General features: G+C 45.5%; 1 protein-coding gene across 1 annotated transcript in view; it reads left to right on the top strand.

The window, feature by feature from the left end:
- CCND3 (cyclin D3) overlaps positions 1–6,727 on the top strand; it is a 68,888-nt gene that overhangs the window by 41,105 nt on the left and 21,056 nt on the right. The window lies entirely within an intron of this gene.

Below are 6,727 nucleotides of genomic sequence, written 5' to 3'. Positions count from 1 at the left end.
GAGAAGGGAGTTCCCCAGCCTGTAGGTATGGTGCTGGCTCTTCCTCCCCAGGTGCAGCACCTTGCACTTGTCAGTGTTGAAACCCATCCTATTCTCGTCCGCCCACCCCTGTAACCTGTCTAGGTCTCATTGCAGCCTATTTTTTCCTTTCAGTTCCACCAGGGGCAAACCAAGAGTAGCTAGCAAGTCTAGTGGAAAGGATTATTGACCATCTGTGGCAGGGTTTGCCTTCCGTTCAAAAACCCTGGTAGTACTCTCTCCAGCCCTTTTTCTAAGGGATCCACGTGCCAGGTGCAGTGCAGCTGGGGGAAATGAGAAAAGCTTCATTCATTCTCTTTCGTCCTCCTCACCAAAGCTTCTACATGCACATGTGCCAGCATATCGCACCCACACAGTGCACACATGTACCACATGCCCACAGATCCACGCTCCTCTCCTCCATGAGCAGCATCCCCACTCAAAGGCAGCAACCTCACTCGGAGGACCAAATACGCAGCAGACTCCAAAGGTTTCATCTGAGTTCTCCCCCCTGCTGCCCTGACACCAGTTCTGTCATTGGCCCATGGTGTTATGCTTCAGTGTCAGGCTTTGAGTCCCTTGAGGTGGGAGAGATAACCGAATAGGTGTAAATGCAAACTTTGATCTAAAAAAAACCATCCTAACATGAGTCTTGCAGCCTGTATTTGAGCGTTTCTTACCATTGCTGGCTGCAATTCCATGATCCTGCTCCTCGGTGCATGAGCCTTGGCAGAGGCGGCATCTTGCAGCTATCCCCAAAGCGCTATGAGCCCATGCTTGTGTGCATGTGCACACACACACACGCATCTGAACTGCCTCCTTCATGCCCCCCTTCTTGAAGGGGAAGTTTAGATCTGGATCAGGACTTTTTGGCTGCTCCTCCCTTCCTCCACCCTTCTCAATAAAGCTACAACCAATGCCCTTCTATTTTGGGAAAGTTCAGAGTTCAGAGCCCTGGTGTCCAAGTTGGGGAGGCGGACACCGTGGCTCGTTTATCTAAGCATTTGGGGGTGAGCAGTTCCACTGTCACTCCTGAAGTTGTGGCGTGTCCCCTGGCAGATGTTGTGCTAGATGAGGTTGGGGCCGCAGCACCCATAGATTCTGTGCGAGGGCGGCATGGGGCCCTTCTGCAGCCAGTCCCATGGGACAGCTCAAGGCAATAGTACAGACTCCATTGCTATGTTGGTCCTCCGACATATGGGACACAGTGGGATGTAGGTATGTCCTGTGCCCTTCTGCTCCTGCGAAGCGGAGCAGCACACAGCCGTGGAATCGAGCAGTGTTATAGTGTCTGGGATTAGGGTCTTAGACTGTAAGCTCTTTGCAGCAGGCACTTGCGAATAAACATAGACATGATCATTCAAACTTCATTCCCGTAGACCATTTACCGTTGTAGCTCTTTGCATCACTAGTTCTCAAAGCATTTTACAAAGAAGGTCAGTCTTTGCCCCCCTTTTGCAGAGGGGGGTACTGAGACACAGATGATTTGCCTCAAGTCACCCCTCAGCCGAGCCAGGCATCCTGACTGCTAGTTCAGTGCCCCGTCTCCTGCACAACACTGCCTCGTTAGTGGTTACATTGGCATGTAAAGAGTCACTTGCTGCCTTTGCCACACTGAAGGAAAACAAAAATAACTTGTAACCAAAAAGGATAAAACACAGGTTAAAATGTCAAAACCACAGAATCGTGTGAACAAAGCTTGGGCAATGCAATCCATTCAGGGCATGGACCAGTGAAGGGGTGCGAAGAACCAGAGGGGCAGGGCATTTTGAGAAAAAAAAAACACTTTTGATGCATGAAATGTAAGATCTCTTTTTGAAATTTGCTTAAATTTGCAAGCAAAAATAATCTCCTAAAATTAACTAAATATAAACTCAATTTAGGGGCTTTCCAAACTGCTGTTTTCTGAAATTGGTTAGTTTCAGCTCTGCATTTCTGTCTTTCTGCATTTCTGCCTTTCTGTCTTTCTGCCTTTCCGTCTTTCTTTCCGTCTTTCTTTCTGTCTTTCCGTCTTTCTTTCATTAGTTTTTGAAGTTCCTGTTTCAGTGAGAAAACTGAATGCTCACCTGGGGATGCCTGAGCTTTGCGGTACCAGTTTGAGTAAATGAAAATGTGATATAATTTTAGAACGTTCTAGGAAATGGGAACAAAAGCAGTAAAATAGATGCTAAAAATGGCAAGTGAACAGCTAGACAAAGGGTCAGGTGGAGCCCTGCTTTGACCTGTGTTGGACTAGATCCTCTGCTGATATAAACTGGCCCAGCGCTGTTGAAATTGCTGGCTTCATCTGGAGATTCACCTTTTCTCACATCAGACCCCACAGAACAGAGGCACCTGAAACCAGTAGCCACTTTTGCTAATTTTATCCTAAATAATTGCCACAAGGTCACAATCCTAACCCAGTTGCAAAGCCCCAGGACACACACAAACACAACTGTCTTCCCTGTTCATAGAAGTAGCTATTTCCTATCATTTTAGCTGCTGTGCAAGCAACCCAACCCAAGCTAAGGGCTTTCTACACGTGGCCGTTGAACCGCTTTAACTGTGGCTGAGAAACTAATATCACTAAATAAAACTCTCAGACTGGGCGCAGCATAGCAGTAGCTTATTCTCAAGCTAGTCAGGTATTAATAACCTGATGGTCCTATTTGTGTAGCTAAACCAGGACTGTACTGATATAATTGGGTTAGTTCACCATCCCACCCCATGTATGGAGCAGGCCTTCTTCAGCCAGCTTGTTGCATCTGCTAAAGGACATCTAAGCCTTGCTGAGGTTCTGTTCCCTTCCCCCTCCACATGATATCACCACAGATTAGTTATTTGTACTCAAGTTTGACCAAGTGAAAGGAAACGGAGTGCAATGGTTGCCAATATTAAGAAATAATATTAGGAAATACGTCCCATGTGTCAAGACCGTGCTCAAGCTGAACTCTCGCTGCAGTGAATGGAAATCTTTCCTAAGAAAAGGATGATTAAGTTAGGAAAAGGACTTCAATGGGCCCTTTAACGAGGCAGCTGTTTAAGCAGGGTGTCAGGAAAAGGGATTTCTGGGTTTTGTTACCCCCTGAACTGCCATGTGACCTTTCTAACTCCTCTGTGAAATAGCATTCACTTCCACAAAATGGACAGAGTATCTACCGCCGGAAGGTGGTGCGGGTTCTAATGTTAACTAATTCAGATTTCTCCAGTGCTTTGAGATCCCAAAGTGAAAAGTTTTGGGGGTATTTCCTACAGCGTATGTTGTATAGGTTCACTAATTCGTGAGAGTTTGGTTTTTATGTCTGATATGTAAGTTAATTAGTTTCATTATGATATTACTGATGCTGCTTTAGTTGCAATTTGACAGAAGAAAACAGTTTCACGTTGACAGTTCAGAGTTGGGTAAAAGATGGCTGCAAAATATAAGACGTCGGAAAGGCAAAAAAATGCATGGCTGAGATATTACAATCGTGTCTATGGACAGATGTCACGGGACGGATCTCAGCTGATGCAAATCAGTGTTGCTCAGTCAACTGCATTACGCCAGGTGAAGATTTGGCACAAAGTGCCCTTGTTATATGACCAGCTTCTATATCTCTTTCGCCTTCTTCCTACCGATGGTCTGAACGTGAGTTTGATACCAGCTGAGAATCTGATCCGGTAGCCACACTGGCCCTTTAAAAGCTCCGAATCCTGGTGACTCTCTTAAATTCATCATCAGCATACCAAAATAATGATCCCTCTTGGTGATTCAGCAAAGAATAACATTGCTGGTCTGAGATCCTGTAAGTCTAGAAACCCTCAATTTTTTTCTTTTACTCTGAAGGAATTTCCTTTTTTTACATTGCTGAGTTCTCTGGTACTGAGGCCAGGAAGTTGTCTATCTACAGTCAACAGTGACCAAAATTTGGTTTTCCTGGAATTCTCTCCCTATCCTCCACACACCCACACAACAGGCTTTTCAGGACTCCTGCAGTCTGTAATTTGCCTTTCTAGCCTGATAATGTGGTTGCAGAGGCATCAGTTTTGCTAAGTCATCATCTGGAAGGAACACTTTCTTATGCCACAACCTTCATTTTTTCCCTTATGTCCCCTGTCTACCATTGAGCCTGGCTGCAGCATATTTCTAACAGGCTGAATTAAAACCACCCATGTGGACAGTGAGAAATGTGAGCGAGGCCATTGTGTCTGGTGCATGGCCTGAAACTTTCAATTTCAACGGCACAGTCCAGACAACACGAGGACCCAGAATCCAGTGGGTCCGATGCGGTTTTCCTCTGCTCGGCTAAAGAAAATATGTTTCGATCTATTTTTACTGCAAAACATGGGATTCAAGGTCCTTTTCTTTGCTTGTGCAAAACAAAAGATGCTGCCCACAATAAAAGAATGGGGGACATCCTGGATTAAATTCAGCCGATTGGTCTACAAAAATCTCTCTCATGGATTCTTCAAATATTTTGTGTCCGCAGACCTAGGAGGCTTTTGTGGAATGTGAAGAAAAGTTACAACAGGAGGTAGCTTTTAGAGCTCTGTCACCCACTGAAATTCCTCTTTTTCCATTTCAAGACTGAGGTCGAATCTGTGTCATTCAAGCCTCCACATTTTGCTCATCCCTCTACTCCTGTTCCATGCTACCTTGCTATGGGAGTTTTTTTTTAATGCAATCACCATTATAATGCTATGACATTGGCAGCTTTAAAAATGACTAGATCCCATGAGTATAAGAGATGAGCAGAGAGAGAGGGACCCTGAAGGTCCTTAGGAGAGAGCATTCAAGCTCTGCGAGTCTGGATTGCAGGACCAGAACCTCGCTCTGCGAATTGCATCAAATCCGGTCCATACATGAGCTTTGTGCTCATGGAGGTATAAAATGACCAGCAGTTTTGACCTTTGATTTATAAAGAGTACGTTATGTGCTTTTTTGACTGTTCAGATTAAAGGTTCCCAAACAGGACAAAGTGTCTTGTTTTGCCTAAACCAAAGAGTGCAAAAACACATTCTGTTCATTCTTGACGAAAAGGTTGTGTTTTTAAGTGGCTGAAGAAGGACAAAAGTGTGAGGTGCCTCAATGCGGTAGTGAATGCACACAGGGATAGACGGACAAAAAGGATCGACCCAGACATTTGCTAGGTCATTTCAGTTTCTGCCTCCTATGATCCCATGTTCATAACTTGTAATGTTAGACATATTTCTAAGAGTACAGGTCACAGCGGACCTCTGTACTTCTTAAGACACTGTGCATGACATTGCTTCCAGCACGCCCATGATTTCCATGTAACCCATTTCTCCCAAACATGGAGGCTTGAATAAATATATCCTAAGGCTCCAAGCTTTTGGCCACACTGATCTGAAGGCATCTTCCACTTCTCAACACACCAAGAGTGGACTTTGCACAGTAACGCTGCAGCAAGAATTGCTACACGTGGCCCTTTGCAAAGCTGCATCGTAGGAATTCCTCTTGAGGCATTTAATCCTAGACCGGATAAAGGAGTAGAAAATATGGTAGAGAACAAGATTAAGCTGACCAAGAGTATGACTTGGATCATCTAGAAGTGATATCTACCACCAACATCTATAATTATCTAATTTATTTCTTGCTTCACATTGCTCTTTCACTTGCCATATGACTGCATTGTATGGCAAGCTGATAGCAAGCAAGAAGCTCATACAAGATGACCATTCCCTTCTAATACCGTCCCTTTCAAAATCAGTAGAGCAGCTTGCAAAAATTGTCCCTTTGAGGTGACATTACCCAGATTCATTTTCAACCCAAAGTGTTTTTGTCATCTTTAATTTTGCAAGCTTGAAGAAACTCCCTTCAGTTGTTTTCCTAGTACTATAACTGTGACAGAAAAATATGGTTTAAGAGAAAGAAGAATAAGTGGACAACTGCCTCAGGCACTTCTTTAGCTGTTAGGAGCGCTTGTATTTCAAAACCATTATTCCATGGGGTTAAAAATGCCAGTGCCTTCAAAAATCCTATCTACTCAAACTCCCAGCATTGCTATCTCCCATCATAGAAAATGAAGGTTGGAAAGGCACCTCAGGAGGTCACATCTAGTGCAACCCCCTGCTCCAAGCAGGAGCAGCCCCAACTAGCTCATCCCAGCCAAGGCTTTGTCAAGCCAGGTCTTAAAAACCTCCAAGGATGGAGACTGCACCACCTCTCTGGGGAGCCTCTTCCAGTGCTGCACTAGTGTGATGTGGCTTCACAAGTGTTAGCAATGCCAGGGCAGCTTTTTACGGAGGAAAAAGCCAGGTGCAGACAACTCTTCAACATGCACGCAGCTGGTTATTCTCAGAACATCGACGGATTGTGCACAAAAATAGCTACAGAGTTAAATATGGGCGAGAGAATAATAGAAATCAGACATAAAAGACTGAAACGGGAACTCTTCCGAAACCTCCAGGATTTACCCCTTTTTAGCCCGGTGAATCGTCAAGATCCTGCAGTTTGGTGGCAGGACATTGTGGCTCCAGCGGACCACATGGCTGCCTAGGTAGGGCAATACTGAAGAAGAAGGGCAGTCCATATAATGCGTGCTCAGAAACTGCAATGGCTGCAACCCCCCTGCAAGCCAGCCCTTCCCAGGGGGTTTTCAGTCCGGCCCCTTTGAGCTGGGGGGGGTCTGCGTTTGAACGGGTGAGACTGACGGGTGGCGCGTTTTGGCACCCGACCCCGCGGCGGGGTGGTGGGGGGCAGCCAGGCCCCCTCCTCCTGAGGGCGGGG

This window comes from Gavialis gangeticus, unplaced genomic scaffold (genome assembly GCF_001723915.1).
Source record: "Gavialis gangeticus isolate Ggan-Ray unplaced genomic scaffold, GavGan_comp1, whole genome shotgun sequence".
NCBI classification, from domain to species: domain Eukaryota; kingdom Metazoa; phylum Chordata; order Crocodylia; family Gavialidae; genus Gavialis; species Gavialis gangeticus.
This window is presented reverse-complemented; position numbering and strand designations above follow the sequence as displayed.